The sequence below is a fragment of the Leucopleurus acutus genome (genome assembly GCF_964270905.1).
Source record: "Leucopleurus acutus genome assembly, chromosome: 1".
NCBI classification, from domain to species: Eukaryota; Metazoa; Chordata; class Mammalia; order Artiodactyla; family Delphinidae; genus Leucopleurus; species Leucopleurus acutus.
The window spans coordinates 5,763,885-5,788,397 of NC_139142.1; positions in this window are offsets into that span (position 1 = coordinate 5,763,885).

Sequence of the window (24,513 nt, forward strand, 5' to 3'; positions counted from 1 at the left end):
AGACGCGCAGGCTCAGCGTCCATGGCTCACAGGCCCAGCCGCTCTGCGGCATGTGGGATCTTCCCGGACCGGGGCACGAACCCGTGTCCCCTGCATCGGCAGGCGGACTCTCAACCACTGCGCCACCAGGGAAGCCCAAGAATCATATGTTTTAAAATACAACTGGAGTATTTCTGATGATAATAATGAATTCTTACAGGTCTGTTATCAGTGCCTGCACTGTTCTAGTATATAGATCATCTCATTTCATGCTTGTGACAACCATAAGAGGCAGATCTGGTCTCAGAGTTCTACAGATGAAGGGACAGACACATGGTAAGATTCAGGGATCTGCTTAAGGTCACCCAGATGGTAAGTGCTCGGGCTGTGGTCTGAATCCAGATGGGCAGAGCCCAGAGCCCATGCACTTTGGTGCTGTGTGATAACACTGGTCCCAGAATCAGAGATAGAATCTGGGAAATCTGGAAATACTAGACTTAAAATGGTCCTTGAGGGTTACATCTTTCAGATTTCCCATTATAGAGATGGGAACACTGAGTTGCCAAAGGCAAACAGCCGTGTTCAAAGTGTCCTGTGAGTCAGCCACAGGACTCATCTATGAGCTTTCACTGTCCGCCCTCCAGGGCTCCATCACCAGCTCATGGTGATTTATCCCCACCTACAACAGGCAAGGCACTGACAGCTACAACAACAACAGTAACAATAATAATACTATCACATCTGGCCTGTGTTTCTTGTCCATGCTCTGTGTTACTTACTTTGGGGACATCCACTATTCTGATTTTCTAAATGCCCTTGAGACAAATAGCACAGCCTTTCTTTAAGGAAAACAGAAAACTGTAAGGCAGTGATTCTCAACTGGGGGTGGTGATTTTGTCCCCCACAGGGCATGTTTACAGACAGTTTCGGTCAGGAGATTGGGGTTCGCTATCGGCATCTAGTGAGTGCAGGCCACGGACGCTGCTAAACACCCTACAGTGCACGTCATGACAAAGAAGAAGCCACGTGGTTTTCCTCCTCAGCTGGTCTCCAAACATGGGATGGGGAAGGACAGAGGGGCGGTTGCAGAGCCGTCCAGCCTTATCTCACAGTCCAGTGACTCGCCACGGGCTCAGGTCCGTTATCCCACCCCCCGACATCAGGCCCCCCACGTGTAATGTGGTCAATGGTGCCTACCATGCAGCTCCTTTGGGTACGATGCTCCTGTACGCAGTGTGTCCAGAGACAAGGAAACACATTTCAAAAGGCAGCCGTTCTCAGCGCGAATAAGGTAAGAGGCTCCATGTGTGAATTCCACCCCATCCCTAGCTGGGCCATGTGTCACCCTGAGCAGTGACCTCCTCGACCTGCAATTTCCTCATCTTTAAACGAGCATCGTGATACATCTATCTCTCAGGGTTGACGAGACAAGATGGCGGAGGGCTTGCTCGGTGAATTAATTAGTTCCCTATGTGATTGTCCCCTTGCTGCCCTCCTGGGCTGGAGGGCTGGAGGGCACCGCCCACTCCTCCCTACGCCAAAAGGATGGATCCAACAGGTGGGGTGGGAGGGAGGGGGGAGAAGGAGGAGGCGTGGGAGGGGGCGGGGCTGGAGATGGGGGAGGGTTGGGTGGCGATGCTCCTCTGGGTGGTGAGGACACCGGGGCAGGACCAGGTGGAGGGCAGAGGAGGGAGTCCTCTGGGGGTGGGGGGTTGGGGGGGGCTGGCAGGGATCAAATCTGCCACATTTCAATTTGGAACCATTGCCCCAGGGAGGGATTTAGACACAGTCAGGCTGCTTTGTACAAATAACCCCCCTTCCCGGACAGCTGTCAGCGTGAGTCCTGCACGAACCGCCCAGAAAGGGAAGGGGCGGGTGGGTGGCTTGTGGGGGAGGGCTCCCAGGCCCCGAGCCAGGCCCCACACAGAGGGGCCCTGCTTCCAGGCTGCAACCCTGAGGTCTGGGCTTTCAACCCCGCCTGCAGAGGCGGAAACTGAACGCAGGGAGCAGAGATGGTCTCAAATCCCGCAGCTGCCTGGGGCTGAGCTGGCCTTTGAAACTGTGACACCGATTCCTTCCATGGCCTCAGTTCTTGGATGAAAGGCCACACACCTGGCTTAGGGCCTCCTACATAGTAGATGCTCAATAAAAACGAGTTGCATGAAGATGAAGCATGACATTGAGGGGAAGTAGACAACGGTAACAAGAGTAATAAGAAGGAATACATTAAAAACCGCACTCACACACACGCACACGATGGACAGACCCCGAGGATATACTTTTCTCCCGTGACTTCGGAGCTTTGTTTGAACTGCGTCACATCAGACCTGGCTCGTCTCTTGGCTCTTCTTTGTCACATGTAACCTGGGGGTGACAATAGCCACATCACTGCTGGCTTGGGACAATAACACAAAATAAAACAGATCATCTCCAGACAAGAGCAGCACCTCTGCTCACTGGTTCACTGAGATCAGAACCGGGGTCCGATGACCATCCCGGTTGTTTGGCCAGGAGATAAAATAAATTTCTCCCTGTTTCCCAGTCCAGCCCTTATTCTGGTCTACCTCAGAGCATATCTGGCCCACAGGCCGCCAGCAGGGTGAGGCGGGCTGGGCAGACAGACACACCAAAAGGAAAGGAACCCTCAAATCCTGCAGCGTATTTTCTTGCCCTTCCCTCCCCCAGACTGATTCAGACTTTTTAATGATGAAGATGCTCACTTTGAGTCAGGGTCTGAGTCAGAACAATAGTGGAGAAACATTGGCTTCTGAGTTAGAGCTGGGGTAAAGATCTTGGCCAGCTTATGACTCAGTTTCCTCAGTAAAGATTAGAAATAAAGCATAGAAAACACCAAGCACCTAGAAGACAGTAAACGGTGGCTGCTGTCACAGGCATTGTTAGAGATGCATCCACCATATTCCCTAAAAAATGTGAAGACCCGGCAGCCCCTGCGCTGCCCAGGTCTGTTTTGTTGTGGTCATTTGGGGTTTTAAAGGAGGGTTTTGCTGCTTGTGAGTGGGTTGAGGATCACACTCCTTTCCTTGTGCTCTGGAATCAACAGTTTGCTCTGCTCGTAGCTGCCCTCACTCCCCTGGGAGCCCAATTTCAAAGGATTTCTCCACTGAGCTAAGCAAACCTAGTCATCTTTGTGCACAAAACTCCCACCCAGGCTATTTGTCTCTGTTCTGAGCGCTTGGCATGGGGCCCGAGAGAAGTCTCCAGAAGGAGTGCTTAGCGAAGAATGCTGGCATCCAGTCGGGGTTGACTGTCCGTAGTCCGCCAGCCCCAGCCCGTCCTCTGCCCGGGGCTCTTGGCAGCCCAAGTTAACCACAAGACAAGTTTTATCATCTGTTAAACCTGTTGTTTGGAAAAAAAAAATGACTTCAATAAAATATTTCAACAATTATAGTCCATTTTAATTAGGTGTGTGCCACATAATTATAGGTTAAAAAAAGTGGATAGGGTTTCAAAACCCAACACCCTGGCCATACGGTGTTGGCTGTTCTCCTGCAGAATTTCCAGCTGGATTCTCCACCTGAGGAGACACAGCCTACCTGGGGAGCCCTCCCCACTCTCCGTGGCTTGACCCAGTTACCCTTTTTTTCACCATTCTCGCCACTTCCATCTGGAATCTTAGAGTCCTGGAAGAGGTGGGGATGGTGGCAGGTGGCCCCTGAAAGCCTGGAGGGTCAGTACTGTGATAAAACACGGTGGTGTGATGTTGGGCAGGTTCCCCGGATGGGGAGTATGGAGTTCTGGGGTCTCCTCCAGCCCCATCATCAACTTGCTGGACTGTCTTGGGCACTTGCTTCTTCTCTCTGGGCTTTAGGTTTTTAATCTTTAAGAGAGTTCAAGCATCCTTTTTCAAGATTTTTTTTTTTTTGGTGGTGGGGAGGGAAACCCGCTTGTGAAATGAAAATTTAAAAGAAAAGCCCAATATGTAAAGAGTTAAAAATAGAGGTGCTTGGGTCAAGTGAGATGTGGCCCCAAACCTTCTCTGGTGGCCCCAGTATCACCTTCAAAGTAGCAGAGTTTGAAAGTGGCTGGACTGGCTAACTTCTAAGAGCCCTTTCCAGCTCGTTCATTCATTCAATCAGTTCTTACTGAGCACCCATGATGCACCAGCCCTGTTCTCAGCTCTGGAAGCAGGCCAGCCCCATCCTGCATCCTGTCCCTCGAGGGGCTTTCCTGACCCATGGGGCCGGAACGTGTACAACGGCTCCACACACCAGCTCTGCACGCCGTCCTTCGCAGACCCCGCAGAGTCCTCGGAATAACCCTGCAGGGGTCCTGTCCCCACGTGTATGGGAGGCTCACCCAGGTCAGGTAAACCACCCAAGGTCCCACTGCTCCTGAGAGGCAGTTCTAGAACCGAGTCTGGCATCTTGTGGCTCCAGAGCCCACGACCTGAGTCAGGACACCCAGCTTCCTGCCTCTTTATGTGTGAACTGAGCTGCCGCCGACTAAGGTGGGCGCTCTCCTTGCTGGCCCCGGTGCCCGCTCACTCTCTGAGTGACTGTCTCCCCCAGCCGTCTCTGCCTTGGGAGGTCATCACCCGCCCCTTCCCCGACACTGCCATCAAGGGGGAGCAATCTGGTTGCCCTGCACGAATGGACTTCTGGCCCTGGTACCCCAGAGAACCTCACCTCTCCTTTCTCTCTTGTGCTGAGGTCCCCTTCTCCCATGAACCCCAGTTCATGGATCATTGCCTGTTTGAGACAGAGATGTGAGAGTGAGAGTGTGGGCCCGTGTCTTCCTGAGACTACTATTTTTATTGTCTTATTTTATTCAGACTCCAGGTTTTAACCTACCCTATAAAGCCTTGTACAATAGGAAGGGAGCTGTTTGTGAGTGAGTATGTATGTGAGTTAATGAATAAATGGAGTGATTGAGTGAATGTATAAATGGATGAGTGGATGGAATAATGTGTTAATAAATACATTAATAACGCGAGCCAACATATAACCAAATGGGGAAATTGAGGGATAAATGAGTGGAAAAATAGATGAGCAGATGAGTGGATGGCAGATGAATTAATAAAAAAGTAAACAAGGGAATCTAGATCCACATCTGTATGTAGATCTCTCCGTAAGCTAGTGCATGTCTAAGTGAATGAATGAGTAAAGGAGAAAATGAGTGAGGTAATTTAAGCTGCAATAAATGAAGAAGTAGATGAATGGATCGACGAGTGAGTGACTGAATAGATAACTTGTCTCTTTAATTAGCTTCTCGGTCACATGTCAGGGTCCTCTAGAAACAAGCTTGGCCAATGCATACTGGTCATGGGAAAGCAGGCAGAATCCACCCAAAACTCAAGGAAGCTTTGCAGACAAGCACTGGCCCAGCCAAGGTGATGAATAACAAGACGGGCACCCTTGTCAGCAGGCTGGCCTGGCTATAGCCCTGGCCGATGACTCTGGAGCTTTCCAGGAGTTTGCTGAGTTTCCTGCGTGGAGAGGCTCTGGTGTGTAGCCCCGGGAAATTCCAGGAACCTCCAGTTAGCCAGACTGCAATGTGGGAGTGAGGGTGGCGTGGTGCAGGGAAGGGAGCTGCTGTTTGCTTTTTGTCATCATCCAGCTAAGAGAAGCCAAGTGATTTCCAGCGAATTCTAGGACAAATGTTTGCCTTAAGGCTTAGGGCTCTAGAGCCAAATTTCAATGCAATCAAACCTTTCTGAGTTTGGGAGTCATATGAGAGAGAGAGAGAGAGGGTGGGAGAGAGAGAGGGAGAGACGAAGAAATAAAGTAGGGTGGGGAAAAGGAGAAGAGGCCGAGGGTTGAAATGCAAAGCATCTTTGAGGACTGTGGCCCTGTTAGGTGGATCTGATAAGAGAATTATAAGCTCAGCCCACAGCAAACTCATGTCAGAGTTGGGGTGTTACTAGGATCCCACACCTGTTAGGATTCAAGTGTGGATCTGTCTGGCTCCAAGGGAAGGTGAGTGTGGCCATGTTTGGGGGGAAAGGGGGTAAGAACGTACAGAGATGTACCATACTCAAGGTCAAGCCCTCCAAGGCCTGCAGGAAGCCCAGTCGAGGCCGACAGAGGCTTCCTGTCACAGATGGAGTTTGGGACTGGGTTCATCCAAATGCCTTCAGGGCCAGGTGGGCGCCCTCAATGACGCTGGCCAATGCAACGATGCCTGGTGATGGAGGGTCCCCTTGGCGGGGGTGACCATTGTGAATGCTGGGGACTGTGGCAAAGTGAAGAAACCAGGCCCCAGGGGGACAGGGGCTGAGCAGTCAGAGTGCCAGCTGACTATGACCAGGCAGGGAATCCAATATGGCCAAATAGTTTAATTTTTTGAGAAAAACTTCTCTATGACTAAATGTTGGCAATGATTAAAAAAAATTTTTTTAAAGCACTGTGCCAGTCAAATGTTACATTGCCCCAAAAGTTTGTTCGGGTTTCTCTGTAACAGCTTATGGAAAATCCGAGGGAACTTTTTGGCCAGCCCGATAAAACTGGGCTTTTGTTCTCTGACCTCTGGGTTTAGGATTGAGGGAACCAAGACAGGCTGAGAAGAAGGGACGTTGTTTGATGGTCAAGGTCCTTCGCAACCCCCTCTGCCTGACTCAGTCTCCTGTCGTTCGGCACCCCCAAATGCCCTGGGGACATGCTGCCTGTCTTCCCACTGTTCATGTGGCTCTGCCTGCTGAGTGCCCTTATTTTGAGTCCTGTTTAAGTCCTTCTAGATCTTGGAAGCCCTGCCCAAAGGGCTCTTCCATGAAACTCTCATGAGTCCCTTGCATCACACCTTGCCTCCTGCTCATCACAAGTAGCCCCTCAGCACTTCTATCTTTGTACTCAGTCCTTGGGATTTCCTGCAGGTACGACATGCTGCACGTGGTGCGTGCAGGGGCTGCACAGTTTTGGGGGGCAGCGGAGGGATGAGGCAATGTCTTCGTGAGAGTTGACTACTGGGAATGTCAATGCTTCTGTCTGTGCAAAACAGAAGCATCTCTTCCAGCCTAGGAGGTCAGGGAAGGTTTCCAGGAGGAGGTGACTAATTCTTCAAAACTTGGAAAGAGTCAGGCAGATGGCCAAGGGGCTGAGAAGGGGTGTTAGGATGGTGGTGAGCTTGGGCTCTGGAGACTGTGCCTTGGACTTGTGTCCTGAATCTTCCTTTTACTAACCAGAGACGCTGAGTGAGCCATTTCACCTCTCTGAGCCTCAGTTTCCTTCCCTGTAGCAAAGGTCGAATGATGGCTTCCCAGATGGGTGGTTTTAGGGGTGGAATGGGTAGAGCCATGTGAAGTGTCTGGCACCTGGCTGCTTCTCTGCTGCTGCTATTACTGCCATGGCTACTGTGCCCTTCGGGGAGCGAGGACGGTGTCAGGAAAGATGCAGAGGTGGTGCCCCACAGGACCACTCAGGAGAGGCAGGGGGCTGGAGGCTCGGTGCAGAAATGGCATGTGTGGGAAGAACTCACATCAGGCTCCGGGGAGACGCGGCTCTGATCGGCCAAGGGAGGGAGTCCACCCTGTGCAGCCAGCAATAATTATATAGGAATTTTAACTGTTGGGCATTCTTTGCTCTTTCCAGTGAGACATTAAATCATGGCGGGGGGGGGGATGCTGGGAGTCCCCTGGTGTATTGGGGGGATGACTCAGGCAGCCTCAGTATGTCATGGAGAAGAGTGTGATGGTGAGGGGATGGGAAGCAGGGAGGCGGGAGTGGGGGACTTTGACGGTGCTGGGCAGGGCACCATGGGGGTCTGGCCTTAAGAAGACGAGCAAGGGCCCTAGTGACAGACTTCAGCAAGCGAGATGCAACAGGACACGCTGTCTGACAGGTCACTGAGGGCATAGCAGGGGGTGGGTCCGTGCTGACCTTGACTATCTGAGTCAAAGAGGCCAGGCTGAACTCTGGTGGCACCAACAGGGATTCGGGCGTGGGGAGGAGCCTGACGACCTCTGAGCAGGGAGCTGTGAAAACAAGCTTCTGCCTTGTTCGCCTGGTTAATCCTTCATAATGCAGGCCGTTAAGACAAAGTGCAGGGACCCATCCTCTGAGAAGCCTTCCTGAAGTCCCTCTGTCTCCAGGCCACCCAGCTTTTCTCCCCTTCAAGCCTATTCTATGCCCAGTGCACACACCTGCTTTCAGCTCCTGCAGCCCGTCTTGGCCCATGTGACACGGTAGCTGTCACCTGCTCGCCCGGTTCTGGGTACCCTGAGGGTGGGGGTGGGTTCCCAGTTCTGACTGTGGACCCCCGGACCTAGCCCACAGCAGGACAGCTACTGCCTGGTGGGTAAGTGAGAGTGAATGAATGAAGGAGGAAGATAGGGTCCAAGGAAGGGAGAGGGGAGGCAAGAAGGAAAGGGGAAGAAAGAAACAAAGGACGGAAAGACAGAAGGAAAGGATGGAGGGATGGATGCAGGGAAGGATGTTGGGAAGGAGGGAGAGAAGGTCCAAAGGCTGGTGTTGGCCCAAGTCTCTCTGGTTGCCAAGGTCATGAGATCAAGGATGCCCCCAATGGACGGGGAGATGATGCAATTGGAGGTAAGACCATTTGCCCGGGGGGCGGTGCAAGGCACTTTCTCTGGTGCCGTGGACCAGGGATGGCTGGCTCTGGCTGCCATCTGGCTTACTAATAAATGAGGATCTGGGAGGCCCTATTATCGTAAAACAACAGCTGATAATCTTGGTTCTCCTGAGAGGGCTGCAGCTCTCCGGGTTAGAAGCACACGCGTGTTCTCCACCAGGCTGGGATAAATTCAGGTTTGGAGAGCTTCATCCATTCATTTATTTGCTTCCTTCCTCATTCACTCACAAAGGCAGCTGAGCTTGTGCTGGGTATCAGGTGACACACCAGGAGCTGGGGATAGAGTGGGGACTGAGATCATGGGTAGAGCTGAGGACTTCAGAGGTAAGCCCAGCTCTGCCCTAACTTAAGTGTGTAACTTTGAGAAAGTTACAGGCCAATAAGACAAAGAGCAGGGACACCTCCTCTGAGAAGCCTTCCGGGAGTCCTTCTGTCCCTGGGGGACCCAGATTTTCTCCCCTCTATAACTACTTCCCAACCAGTGTTTCCTTCTTTGCAGACCAGACCAAAGGGCCAGCTTCCAAGGATTTAGGGAGGACAAGCTAGGGTGTGTATAAATCACCCAGCACAGTGCCTGGTGTACATTTAAATGCTCACCTAATGGTGGCTGTTAATCATTATTATAATAATCCAGTGGAGAGCAAGGCGTGTGAACCAACACACATGCAGTACAGCAAACACTATGGGAGGGGTAGGAAAACCCTAAGGAGGGATCTCAGAATACGGCAACATTCCTGCTGCCTGGGAGAGCCCGGGAGAGCTTCAGAGAAAAGTGATAATTGCTGCTGTGGGACACGAAGCTGGAAGAGATAGAGATAGTCCTCCAGATAGAGCGAGTGGCAGGGGCTAAAGGAGGGTTGTGCCTGGTGACGCTTGGCTTGGGTGGAGGCCCAGGAGGCTCTGCGAGCATCAGGCACTGCCCTCCTTGCCCACCTCTTGCAACATCTGTCCCATGGAAACGGACCCAATTCCACCCAGTCCTGACAGCTGGGACCAGGGTGGAGCTGGGGATTGAACACGGTTCTGAGGGTCATGGTATTCGCCATGAAGATTGCTTCTGCACTTTTAAATCAAAAATTGTAATAATTTCATTGAATCAACATCCGTATCATCCAGTGTGTGAGATGCACCTCCGAGGTGCAGGATGAGGAAGAAGTGCACTGGCCACAGTGCCCGGTCTAAGGGCTCCTGGTTCTGCGGTTGAACCAACCTTACCTACCACTCCTAGAAAAGCTGTACATCAAGGTCTAGACACCACTTTGCATGTATGGCCTCTGACTGTCACAACCACTGTGTAAGTATCATAATCCCATTTTACAAGCGAGGAAGTCAGCCCTCAGAGACGGCAAGTGGCCAAGGATGATCTGTGTCCTTCAAAACCAGAGAGCAACAGTCGTGTGTGGTGAAGACTGAGGCAGCTCCAGAAGGATGCTGGAAACACACCAGGTACAGACAGCTGGGGGACCTGAGGCTGCAGAGATGCCTGGAGAGTGGAAACAGTGGAGATGGCCACTACTGCTCTGAGGCTGTCCTGGGACAGAGGAAAGCAGGCTTGTTCCGGCAAGTTGAGGGGACATTACAAGGACAGGCTTCCCGGACTGAAGCAGGAGCTCCTCGGAGAGGCAGGAATTGTCTCCTGTCCTTAGAGGGATTTCCCCAGAGTGCACCCAAGTGAGAACATTCTAGCACTGTGGGGAGGTTGCCTGGAGGGGCTGATCAGCTTGCCCCCTTTTAAAGTTCCACACTTGGATTCCACTTCCCCTGCGTGGAGGTCTACAGAGCTGATAGCCACAGGCTGGATGGACGCTGGAGGCTCGAGGAAGGTCCTCTAGCACCCAGGGGGGCATCCTGCCTGTGGGCCAGACACAGGAGGGGCTATGTCAGGGAGCACGCTTTGGGGTTAAGTCTTGATGCTCTCCGTGGTTTTTTAGAGCAGACCTATTCCTGGGAGAGATAAATGCTCCGAGGGTTAATGGGAATGATGCTAGTAGACGTTGCCTCTGCAGCCTAGGACAGAGGCTTAAAGAAAACACTGGGATGGAGCCCTGGCCTGGGCAGGGTGGAGAGAGAGGTGGTGGTGGGGGAAGGGAGCTGGCTCTGGAACTCGACGTCCCCAGTGAGTCCAACTTGGCCACTTTCTAGAGGGAACATGGGGAAGACCACTCGGTTTCCACATCTGTAAACTAGAGAAGACGTGGAGGTCGCCCTCACAGGTCGATGGCAGACACATGCAAGATACAGCTCGGTAAAATGCTACACCAGCTCAAAAGCGCTGTCCAGATGCTAGCTGGTATGGCAGTATGTTTGCAAAGCACTTAGCATGTCGCTTTACTAAGTGCCTAATAAGTGTGAACTCTTATTATTACTATCACTATTATTACTGCTACCACATTACAATTTTGTCCTCAGGGCTGTTCTACTTTCTGCAAAACCAGGTAGCACCACCCTGTGCAGCCAGCGATAATTATATAGGAATTTTAACTGCGGTGCATTCTTTGCTCTTTCCAGTGAGACCTTAAATCATGGGCAGATATGAAACTGACTCCACTTCCTTGCTGGTGGGGGCTACCTAGAAATAGCTATCATTTATTGAGCGCCTACTTTGTGCTAAGGCCTGTTGGAAAGTCGTGCTCTTGTATCAACTCATTTAGTTCTCACAACCCACCTAGGATGCAGGACCACTACCGTCCCACTCTGCCGATGAGCACAGTGAGGTGAGAAGTTCCACCACTAGGGAAGGTGGAGCTGGGACTGGAGCCTCGTAATTACTCTCAGGGCTTGTGTTCCTGTTGTAATGTGTGAGCCTGGGACACGAGGAATTAGCTCGTGGTGGAATGTGCTACATATAGGACTTAATGGTCCCAGTCAATCCGGAGCAGTGAAGGAGAGGAAGGAGTCGGGGAGTCACACGCCCCAGCGGAAAGCGTGCCTCAGGCAGCGAGGAGGTGGGAGAGAGCGCACACTCCAAAATGACGGGCTGGCCGGCCTCCCATCTGTACTCGGTCCCTTACTAGCTGCGTGACAGTGGATGAGACCAGGGGGTGGCCATCAACGGCCTGTGGGCCACGCCTGGCCAGCTGCTGGTGTAAGTGCATAAAATTTACCTGACACACAGGTGCTTCGGAGCTAGTCTCCCACTGGACCTTCCCCAAACCCCGACAGGTGGGATTATCACCTGGATTATTCTGTAGTGTGGAAACTACCACACTACGACGGCAGGGTTGAGTATTTGGGACAGGGGCTCTCTGGCCTGCAAAGCCTAAAATATTTACTCTCTGATCCTTTCCAGAAAATGTTTGCTGGCCCCTGGATAGATAGATGGTCGCTTCTCCTGAATCTCAGTTCTCTCAGTAAAAAAATGAGTTGTGGCACTTATGCGAGTGAAAGCATGAGGTTATGGAAGTGATGTGAGCTCGTGGATGCCCCGTCTGTGCTGGTTTCCAGTAGGTGCTCATTAATGGATGGATGGTATGGAAAAGCCAGTGTAACACCTTGTGCCGTAGGAGGCAGGGTAGGAGAGTGGTGGGGGCAGATCAGCCCTGGTGAGAGGCAGACCTCTGTCAAACCCTAACACTGCTCCCTCACGCCCAGCCTTGGGACCCAGGGCAAGTTGCTTCACTTTTTCTTCCCACCTGTCAAGGAATAATAATGCCAGCCCCTGTCTCTAGGGTATCTATCAAGATTTCCCAAGTTAATTCATAAAAGCAAATCACATGGCTAGAGTAAAAAAGACGGACAACAGTAAGTATCCAGAAAGAGGTGGAGAAATTTGGACCGTCGTCCATTGCTGGTAGAGATATAAAATGGTACAGCCGTTTTGGAAAATCCTTTAGTGGTTTTTTTAGAAAACATAAATTTATTATACGATCCAGCAGTTGCACTGCTAGCTATCTATCCAGGAGAAATAAAACATATGTCTACACAAAGACTCGAACACGAATATTCATAGCAACCTTATTTATAATATCTCCAAAGTGAGAACAGCCTAAATGTCCATCAGCTGATTAAACAACTGCTTAAACTAATAAGCAAGACATGTTATGTCCACCAATGGAATACTATTTGGCAATAAAAAGGAATGAAGTACTGATACATGCTACACAAAGCATTGACTTCAAAAACATGAAGCTAAACGAAGAAAGCCAACCACAAAATACCACATATGGTAGGTTCTATTTTCATGAAGCATCTAGAAGCGACAAATCCAGAGAGAAAGTAGATTAGTGGTTGCCAGGCACTGGGGGGAGGGAGCAGTAATTGCAAATGGGCTTGAGGGATCTTTTCGGGGTGATGCAAATGTTCTAAAATTGGATGGTGGTGACAGTTGCGCAACTCTGAACATTTACTAAATATTGTTGGGTTGTACATGATAACTGAGTGGATTTTATGGTATGTAAATGAAATTGTTAAAAAAAAAAATCAACGCTTGGTCTTGTACGTGGTTCAGAGTAAGGCACAGTGACTGTCATTGGTGGTGATTCCTTCTTTCCCCTGGCTGGACTCGAGATGTCGGCAAACTTGAAGTGTTGATCTGGGTCTGGAAGTTTCAAGTGCATGACGTCCAGGCGGATCTCAGCTTCCACACCCAGCCAGTGCTGCTCTTACCTTTAGCCTGTTTCCTCTTCTGTAGACTGGTTTACAAGCAGGTGTTTAGCATGGGAGTTTTCTTTCTCAAGGGAATGGATGAATACAGGGGTCATGATACCGTACACTTTTATTTTTCCAACTGACCCAAACCTCTGTTTTCCGTTCACGACTTTGTTTTGGAAGTTCGGACAACAGAACGATTATTGGAGTTAAAGGTCAGAGATCGGAACTGAACCCTCAGCTCTGCTGCTAACCAGTTGTGTGATCTTTTCCATCTGGGTCTTTCTGACAAACGAGGGCTCTTGGGTAATAATCCCACCCGTTGGGACTCTGCAAGGGCTCAATGGGAGACTAACTCCGAAGCACCTGTATTGTTAAGGGGTCACTATTCTCAATCCCAAGGCAGCACGAGATGCTTCCATGAAAGGGATTGAGGTCCCACGAAGGGAGGGTCCAAGTGTGTGGGGGACACTCACTGCACACCTAGGGGCTCCCAGAGCTGGGACCACGTGCTAGCCAAGGGACCTGCGGGCTGGTCTCTGCCGTGGGTCTGCTGTGGAAGGGAAGGCGAGGCTGCTCGGGAAGGCAACCCTGGCCAGCTTCCTCCAGGATGCACTGCTGTGAAGAAGCTGTGCTCTATTGGAAGCTCTGTCAACTTGTGAGTCTGACAGCTTGGTGTTGTCCCAAGGTTGGCTGAGCCCTGAATCCCCAAAGCTGACCAGAGACTGAGTGCAGAAAGAGGTCTGGCACAGGCCGAGCTGCTTTGGCTGGTCTCCATGGGAGAATCTTGAAAAAGGTCACATGCACAGGGACTTAGGATGGAGGCAGTGCCCCTCCATCGCATGCATCCCTGTCCCCCGAGCTACTGCTGACCTCAGGCACATTCCTGCTTCTCCTGGAGCTTGGCTCTTTTTTTCTGAGAAGAGGGGAAGGCGTTGATGGGATCAGAGGTCTTGAACTTGTGGCCTAGCTTTTTTCTTTTGTCCACAGTATAGCAAACCTCCTTTTATCATGCTTTATTGTGCTTCGCAGAGATTGCGTTTTTACAAAAGGAAGTTTTGTGGCAACCCTGCATTGAGCAAATCATCGCCACCATTTCCCCCACAAGCGTTTGCTCATTTTGTATCTCTGTGTCATATTTTGGTAATTCTCCCAATATTTCAAACCCTCCACCAACCATAAGATTATGACTCACTGAAGGCTGAGATGATGGTCAGCATTTTTTAGTGATAAAGTATTTCTAAAGTATGTACATTTTTTTAGACTTAATGCTATTGCACACTTAATAGACTACAGTACAGTGTAAGCATAATTTTTATATGCACTGGGGAACGCAAAAATTTGTGTGACTCACTTTATTGCAGGATTTCCTTTATTGTGGAGGTTTGGAATGGAACCTGTAATATCTCCAAGGTATGCCTGTGTAGCCAGCACTGCTTATAAAAGAAAGTTGAATGATTGCTATTTAAACATTAGAAGGTTTTACTGAAAAACAGATTTTGGGGTCTACTTTGAAAAAAAACACACAAATGTTTGGCACCACTGGGGCTGCATTCATTCCATCATGGCTTTGATAAGGCTGAGAAGAAGCAGTTGTGCCCTTTAGACCCAATCTTCACTCATCCCTATTCTATTCCCCCTCTGAGGCTGAACGCTGGCTGTCACTTACGGAAGAGTTAAGAGGGGGAAAAAGATTTCTGGTGCTCGTATCTCCATCAGAAGTGGGAAAATGAAAGGCTAACAGAGCCATGCTTTAAAAAAGACGAAGGAGCAAGTTTTTCTGAGGGAATGTATCCCTGAGTATTTACTGGGTGAAATAGACCCGTGTCTGTGGGGCTCTAGGGCTCACCCACATCCTTCGGCCTTTCCTTTGGGCTCACTGGAGGATTACAGTATCCTGCTCCCTCTGTAGTTAGGTGGGGTCAAAGTCACAATAGGAGCTGGTTGCTGGGCAGCTAGTGAATTGGTGAGGATAATGAGTGCAGGTGAAGTATGTTCTACATGCTCCTCTGGATCCCCCAGCACACTTCCCCTGCACAGTGAAAATGTTGTTTGTCCCAGCAGGTGCAGCCACCAGGTGGGGGCACCTGGGTCAGCCTGGGAAACTGTGTAAAGCTGAGCCTCCCCTGCTAATATAGGAGGCACACAGCGAGAGCGCAGGACCATGGGGCTGTTTGTTATGTGGCACAACCTAGCTTGTCCTGACTGATACAGTGTTGAGAGGGTGCAAATTGTCTGCTTCCCTCACTTCTTCCACCTCCTTCTGTATTTGATGGTCAGTGATTCCCATCCCCTGGGGACCATTCCTTGCTCCACTGGATGGTGAGTTCCTTGGGGCAGGGCTTGAGTCTTATTATTCACTTGTGCACCCTCAGTGTCTAGGAAGGGGACCTGGCAGAGGAGGTGCTCCATAAAAGTTGGGTGAACAACTGAACTCTGTGCTCGTTTGCCCTGAGATTGGGGTGAGTTGCTTCACTTCTGGACTCTGTGTCTCCATCTGTAAAAGAAACAGGCACAAAGGTGTGACCGTCCATGTCTCTCCCAGCTCTGGATGTCCATGTCCTCTGAGGTAGCCTCTGCTTCTACAGGAGCTCAGCGCACCCACCATGGGAGCCCTCTGTGTCATTAAGAACTGACCCATCACTCCAGGCACTTAGACTCCTTACACTTGAAATGCCCTGGCCGGGCTCACATCCCTGACGTCTCTATAAAGCATGTGTTACTGACACCTGAGGAGGCCTCACTTCCGGGACATCTGACCTGATGGCATTTCTGCCTTGTGCACAGGACAGATCTGCTACTGTTAGGACACAGGGGTGTCTGCCATCATAAATTAATACCTCCGCAGAAAGAAGGACTGTGAAGGCCTGGGTGTGCTGCTAAGAAGCCCCTTTGATGGAAACGAGCAGGCATCATAGCTGGGCCAACCAGAGGGGCTGTCAGGGAGGCTGATGCTTGCACTTTACCACCTTGGGGTCCTCTGCCTGGTCCATGGCACTTGGTGACTCAGGAGGGCCTCCCCTCTCCACCCAATTTGGGCTCATTGACGAGGGGAGAAAGAGCAAAGTGTTAGCAATTGAGAGACCAGGGACTCACCCTGGACCACCATCCATGGGCTGCCTGTGTAGGGCCGAGGACATCATTTTCTACATCACTAATGTGATAGGAGCAGTCGCTCTCCAAGGTCTGTGGCCACTGCCCTGGCTCTGCCTCTTGCCGTGTGATCTTGACAAGTCACCAAACCCTACTGAGCCTCATTTTCTTACCCATAAAGGTTGTAACCTGAAGAATGAAGTATAACAATGTAAGTTATCATTTACTGGGTGTTCGATAGACGCATTATCTCATATGAGCCTTCAGACAATCCTTTTGATCATTATTATCCTCTGCATTTGCCATTGCCATTTCTGTCTCCCAGGTGAGCAAACCAAGGCACAGAGAGATAATGAGACACTTGCCCCAGGTCTCATGACTCATATACGGTGGAGCTGAGATTTGAACCCTGGCAGATGGCTTCCTGAACTGGTCCAGCTAAGTGTGCCCTGGAGTGTGGTAAAAAGAGCACTGGACCAAGGATCGAAAGAATTGGGTAAAATTCTTCCTCTTCCACCTTCTCGGTTGTTGACAGGTCACTGAGCCTTGGTTTCCACATTCCAAGGCAGGATGGGAATAGGCATCCTCTGCCTCCCTGGCTGGTAGAGAAAGCTGCTGAAGTTACGGATGTGGAAATACCTCTTAACCAGCAGGGTTGGGTAGCTGGATACGTCCTCTTCTTGTCCTGAATCCCTGTGTGCCCCGTGATTTCCTGCTGTCTGTCCCCACTGTCTACATCTGCGTCTGTCCTCATCTTGTTTGCAGGGAGGGACTGGGATCCGAGTGGTCTTTCCCACCCCTGAGGCTCACGGGGAGATTTCCTCTCCCTACTATGACCCCAATGCTCTGGGAAGCACCCATGCAGGAACTTGGTGTTGTATTCTGTGCTGATCCCTTCATTGGTGCGGTGAATCCAGGGACAAGATACCGGCGCGTGCATAAAGGGGGAAGGGGACCCCATGGTCAAGGCCAAAGGCTGGAAATATCAGGGATGGAAAGGAAATCCCGGGCTGATTAGTTTGACCCACTCGTAGGATGTGTGGAGAACAAGAGCAGGAGAGCAGGCTGGAAAAGTAAGCCTGACCAAGGATGGTCTCAAAGGCCATGAGAGCTACCGAGACAGGGACCAGTCCCCCATGGGGGCCCCCGACAAAGCTGTGGAACGCATATGCTGGTGGTGGCTGGGGACCGTGTTCCTGGATCTTCCCAGATCCATCTGACCGGTGCCACCACTCTGTGGGATCATGGACCAGAACCAGATTGGGTTCCAGAAGCCTCTACAAGAAGCCTGGTCACTCTGTTTCCTATTTACCTGATGGCTTGAATTTGAACAAATATGCCAAGCACAGGTTGCTGCATTTCTTTCTTCCCTGGAAAACATGCTTGGTAAATATGAATCTGTGCTGTTATCTCAGAACGGGCTGAGTTTGTCCATATATAGACATTTGATGATTACCCCCGGAAGCATTCATTCTGGTACAAAAACAGATCAGCAATACACTCGTCTGTTCCTTCCCTGGGGAAAAGGAGAGGGCCTTAGCCAGGTGTGTCTTGGCCTTAGCTTCTAGGAGCCTAGGGTCTCAGCAGAGATTATGGCTTCTTTTAGCCCCTACTGGGATTACAGGATCAAAATTTCCCCCTGCTTTGGACCTTTTTTCCCTTGAACCGGGTATTAGGTAAGCCAGTTACATGCCTCTAAACAACTTTAAAAGCAGAGAGCTCTTTCTTCTCTCTGTTATTTTTTTCTGCTCCTGTTGAAATGAAAACCAGTGTGGCTGACCTGGCCATAAATGTGGTAAATCCAGTTACACAATGATTCCAATCTGTACTCTTCAATTTTTTTTGTTTTTTCTTTTTCAATAAAGTCTACTTAGGGCCAAGAGAATTTTTGACTCGAAGAAGCATGTAAAAAGTGAGTCACCATTAATAGGGTTGAGCTCTTTGCTTTGGAATTAGGCCTAAGTGACAGCTCCCTGTTTGCCTTATTCATTGGGATGGTGCCAGGAGAATGCTTTGTGCAGTTCTGAAAAAGATAGAATTAGGTGTTCCATTTATTCTATTGATCTTAATAGCCTCATCTCATAAATACCTACTTTATGACATCAATAAAAGAGGAATCGTGGCAACTCAGAGCACTAGAAATTGTTACCTTGCAACTGAAGTGTTCCATTGAATGCCTCAATGAAATTCCAGAGGGTGGTGGTGTTAGGAGATTTCCGTGCTGGCTTTTCTAAGTAGGTGCAGAAGGAGAGATTTCCACCCCTTTCTTTGAAAACACAAACACCAGAGTGCCCAGGATGGGATGCTACAGACTCTTGTTTCTCAGAGTTGTGACTTTTCTTACTTGTGTGGCTCAGACTTAAGTTTTCATGTCCCAGAGTTACACGGGTCTGACTGTAGTGTCTGTATCAGTAGACCTAAGATTTCCCAATTAGCAAAGTATGGTGGATAATCCTCTCTTCCCAGGCTCAGCATGAAGGTTGCTTAACGCTTACCTTAAGGTGTACAAACATGCCCACCCGCTTTGTTCTCTCATTTTATAAAAGAGAAGCCTGAGGGTCAGACAGGTCCCATGACTCAGGCCAAATCCAAGTGTTTTGCACTGTTCTGCATTTCACTCCATACCCCTTCTCTGCTTCCATCCTACTCTACATAGCTTACTGCAGGCCAGTCTCATGGACACCTAAACTGCCATGGGTAGGACGAAACTCAGGGCCAGGATGCCTGAGGGTTGCCAGCTATGGTACCCTCAGAATCCTTCTCCTCCTATCACCAGTCCTGCTCCAGGAGAAGAAGGTCTCAGGTCTCCTGACTTCTGGGGCTAAAACTCAGTCATGGCTTAGCTATGGTGTCACATCTGTGGAACTCTGTTCTAGGGGGCATAGATGTGAGCAAAAGGGACCAAATAGTCAGAGGGGTTGCATTTGGAGAGCTGTCCCCATGTTCCTGAAATTCCCCCATGATGATATGTTTCCTTCAGGCCTCCACTGGAACCAACTTTAGGTCCAGAAGAAAGTGAAAAGAAGGTGAGGTTTGTTGGTGCTGAGGTTGAGCCCCATGAAAGGAAACAAGGCCCCAGCTGACACAGAACCCACTGCCAGACATGGGAGTGATACAATGTGGAGTCCCAGCCAAGCCAATTCTCCAGCAGAAGGTGACTGTGGGTGCATTAGCAGGTGACACCAGCAGAGGAATGGCCCAAGCAACCCACGGGAGCAGGAGAAAAACTAGATCTTTGTGGTTTTAAGCCACAAAGCTTGAGGCCGATTTGTTACGCAGCAAAGCTGACTGAAGCATCAACCCAGAGCATCCTCTCCTCTTGCTCCCTGTACTCACACGGGCCTTCCCACTCCCACCCTAGGTCCAGTAGCTCTGCAGCCCCTGCCTCTGGCATGCTCTTTCCCAGGTCCCCTGTCACTCCTGTTTAGCTCAAATGTCACAGAATCCTGTCAGATTTCAGTCTCCACTGCTGTGTGGGAGAGCAGCAAGATCATATGCATAGGGATGGGCTTTCTGGGGTGGGAGGAATTTGGCGTGTTTAGGCAACATTCCAGAGATAAGAGTGGAAAGAGATAGGCAGGCTTGAGAATACGGAGTGTGGTCACCAGGGTAAGAGGTTAAGATCTTGTTTTATGCATGATGGAGCCCCGGGAGGGTTTTTAACAGGGCAGTGATAGGATCTAGTTTATAGTTGAAAAGGTAACTCTGTCTGATGTGCAAAGAATATGATGGGAGGTGGGGCAGGAGAGAAAGCAGGGGACAAGGTAGGAGGTCGGATGTTGTGGCAGCATGGACCACGGTAGTTAAGATGGGAGGATGACGCCTTGATTCAGGACATACTTTGGACACAGGGTTGATGGCTCTGCCTCCAAAGTTTCTTTGCTTTCCCTACTTCAGCACACCTCCTCTAAAGGGGGTCACTGCCTTCCCACACCTTCGTCACTGGCAAAATCTAGCTTCAAAAATCCTCTCTGACCCCACCTCCCCTCTTCCCAGTTCACTGTCTCTGGTGTCCCCTCCCTGGGGCCATCACCTGCCTGATGAAGCTGCAACTTTGGAGAACCCAGAGCCACACCCACTCCCGCCTGCACAGAAGCAGCTGAAAGTTGCTGGGACCAAGGTGTCTGGCTGTGCCAACCGGGGACAAGCGGAGAAGGCAGCTGTATGGATGAGCCTGGGTTTCTGGGCCGAGCGGCTGGAAATAGGGATGGCAAGGTCATCAGCTTGTGGATGGTCATTAAAGCTGTGGGGTCTGGTCCAAGTGTGGTGGGAGTAGATTTAGAGGGAGCCTGGGATGGAGTCAGGAGAGGGGGAGGGGGAAGTGGGTGGGCCCAGCCCAGGAAGGATGGAAGGTGGTGCCGGGGAGTTGCTGTACATGCAGGAAGTGACCTGGAACCTGCCCTCTCCTTCCTTTCTCCTAATGCTCTCCTGCGAGCTGGTGGGCTCTCCAGACAATGAACCTCGTGCAGCAGTGAACATGGCTTCCCGAGACCCCCGCAGCCGTGGACCTGCCCACCCTCCAGCTCCTGTCTCACCCCTGCCACCTGTCTCCCCTGCTCAGCACACCTGGACAAGGAGGCCAGCTGCCTGCCTGTGTCTCTCCCTGAAAGGGCCCTTTCAGAGGTCGGCCTGCTGCTCCCTCCTGCTGGCCTCTCTCTCCTTCTGGAACATTCCTCTGCCTGGATCTCCCTGTCCCTCCCTGTGTCCACCGCTGGCTGACTTGTCCTCTCAGAGCATCCTCCGTTCTGCCTTCCTCTCACCGTCCCTCAGTCCTCTCAGGGGACAAAGGCCCACCCGTGTTTGTCCTCTGCCCCCTTCTTTCCTACACAGACCTGCTCCGTCCTGTTCTTTCCTCTTCTGTTCTGGGAGGGCCCCGGAGCCTAGTCCCCACTTGCTCGCCTGCCAGCTCCCTCAGAACTTCCCACCATAGGCCTGTCTTCATGGCTCGGAAATTGACCTGGGTTTAGAGAGCTTCTTCCCTGCCCTCAGCCAGCTCTTCCCCGGGATGCTCCACTGCCTTGGAATAGGTAGTTTCTTGAACAAGTACGATGGCATAACAGTAACACGACCCCTACACTCACTTTAGGAACAAAAGCTAATGTTTGTGGAGCTCTGGGCACCTGCCAGACCATGTTCTCGGGGCTTGCCTTGTAGTCACTGACTTAATTCCCATGGTGCCCCGATGGGGTAGTGTTTTTTTTTTTTTTGTGCTATTTTTTTGGTAACATCTTTATTGGAGTATATTTGCTTTACAATCATGTGCTAGTTTCGGCTTTATAACAAAATGAATCAGCTATACATATACATATGTTCCCATATCTCCTCCCTCTTGCGTATCCTTCCCACCCTCCCTACCCCACCCCTCTAGGTGGTCAAAAAGCACCGAGCTGATCTCCCTGTGCTATGCGGCTGCTTCCCACTAGCTATCTATTTTACGTTTGGTAGTGTATATATGTCCATGCCTCTCTCTCACTTTGTCCAGCTTATCCTTCCCCCTCCCCATATCCTCAAGTCCATTCTCTATGTCTGTGTCTTTATTCCTGCCCTGCCCCTAGGTTCTTCATAACCATTTATTTTTTGATATTCCATATATATGTGTTAGCATACAGTATTTGTTTTTCTCTTTCTGACTTACTTCACTCTGTATGACAGACTCTAGGTCCATCCACCTCACTATAAATAACTCAATTTCATTTCTTTTTATGGCTGAGTAATATTCCATTGTATATATGTGCCACATCTTCTTTATCCGTTCATCTGTTGATGGACACTTAGGTTGCTTCCATGTCTTGGCTATTGTAGATAGAGCTGCAATGGACTGCAGCTCAATCTGCAATGAACATTGTGATACATGACTCTTTTTGAATTATGGTTTTCTCAGGGTATACACCCAGTAGTGGGATTGCTGGGTCATATGGTAGTTCTATTTTTAGTTTTTTAAGGAACCTCCATACTGTTCTCCACAGTGGCTGTATCAAATTACATTCTCACCAACACTGCAAGAGGGTTCCCTTTCCTCCATACCCTCTCCAGCATTTATTGTTTGTAGATTTTTTGATGATGGCCATTCTGACTGGTGTGAGGTGATACCTCATTGTAGTTTTGATTTGCATTTTTCTAATGATTAGTGATGATGAGCATTCTTTCATGTGTTTGTTGGCAATCTGTATATCTTCTGTGGAGAAATGTCTATTTAGGTCTTCTGCCCATTTTTGGATTGGGTTGTTTGTTTTTGTGATATTGAGCTGCATGTGCGGCTTGTAAATTTTGGAGATTAATCCTTTGCCAGTTGCTTCATTTGCAAACATTTTCTCCCATCCTGAGGGTTGTCTTTTCATCTTGTTTATGGTTTCCTTTGCTGTGCAAAATCTTTTAAGTTGGGCTTCCCTGGTGGCACAGTGGTTGAGAGCCCGCCTGCCAATGCAGGGGATGCGGGTTCGTGCCCTGGTCGGGGAGGATCCCACATGCCACGGAGAAGCTAGGCCTGTGAGCCATGGCCGCTGGGCCTGCGCATCTGGAGCCTGTGCTCCACAACGGGAGAGGCCATGGCAGCGAGAAGCCCGCGTACCGCAAAAAAAAAAAAAAAAAAAAAAAATCTTTTAAGTTTCATTAGGTCCCATTTGTTTATTTTTGCTTTTATTTCCATTTCTCTAGGAGGTGGGTCAAAAAGGATCTTGCTGTGATTTATGTCATAGAGCGTTCTGCCTCTGTTTTCCTCTAAGAGTTTGATAGTGTCTGGCCTTATATTTAGGTCTTTAATCCATTTTGAGTTTATTTTTGTGTATGGTGTTAGGGAGTGTTCTAATTTCATTCTTTTACATATAGCTGACCAGTTTTCCCAGCACCACTTATTGAAGAGGCTGTCTTTTCTTTATTGTATATTCTTGCCTCCTTTTTCAAAGATAAGGTGACCATATGTGTGTGGGTTTATCTCTGGGCTTTCTATCCTGTTCCACTGATATGTATTTCTGTTTTTGTGCCAGTACCATACTGTCTTGATTACTGTAGCTTTGTAGTATAGTCTGGAGTCAGGGAGCCTGATTCCTCCAGTTCCGTTTTTCTTTCTCAAGATTGCTTTGGCTATTCGGGGTCTTTTGTGTTTCCATACAAATTGTGAAATTTTTTGTTCTAGTTTTGTGAAAAATGACATTGGTAGTTTGATAGGGGTTGCATTGAATCTGTAGATTGCTTTGGGCAGTATAGTCATTTTCACAATGTTGATTCTTCCAATCCAAGAACATGATATATCTCTCCATCCATTTGTATCGTCTTTCATCAGTGTCTTATGGTTTTCTGCATACAGTTCTTTTGTCTCCTTAGGCAGGTTTATTCCTAGGTATTTTATTCTTTGTGGTGCAGTGGTAAATGGGAGTGTTTCCTTAATTTTTCTTTCAGGTTTTTATCATTAGTGTATAGGAATGCAAAAGATTTCTGTGCATTAATTTTGTATCCTGCTACTTTACCAAATTCATTGATTAGCTCTAGTAATTTTCTAGTAGCATCTTTAGGATTCTCTGTGTATAGTATCATGTCATCTGCAAACAGTGACTGTTTTACTTCTTCTTTTCTGATTTGGATTCCTTTTATTTCTGTTTTTTCTCTGATTGCTGTGGCTAAAACTTCCAAAACTATGTCGAATAATAGTGGCGAGAGTGGGGTAATCTTGTCTTATTCCTGATCTTAGTGGAAATGGTTTCAGTTTTTCACCATAGAGAATGATGTTGGCTGTGGGTTTGTTATATATCGTCTTTATTATGTTGAGGTAAGTTCCCTCTATGCCTACTTTCTGGAGGGTTTTTTTCATAAATTGGTGTTGAATTTTGTCAGAAGATTTTTCTGCATTTACTGAGATGATCGTATGGTTTTTATCCTTCAATTTGTTAACATGGTGTATCTTATTGATTGATTTCCGTATATTGAAGAATCCTTGCATTCCTGGGATAAACCCCACTTGATCATGGTGTATGATCCTTTAATGTGCTGTTGGATTCTGTTTGCTAGTGGTTTGTTGAGGATTTTTACAGCTATGTTCATCAGTGATATTGGTCTGTAGTTTTCTTTCTTTGTGACATCTTTTTCTGGTTTTGGTATCAGGGTGATGGTGGCCTAGCAGAATGAGTTTGGGAGTGCTCCTCCCTCTTCTATGGGGTAGTGTTTTAATGAGGCCATTCTGCAGATGAAAAAACTGAGCCTCAGAAAGGTTAAACATCATAGCCATGAGTTAGACTTTGAACTCATACAACCTGGGTCTAGTGCTTACTTTATACTAATATTGTATTATATTATATTATATTATATTATATTATATTA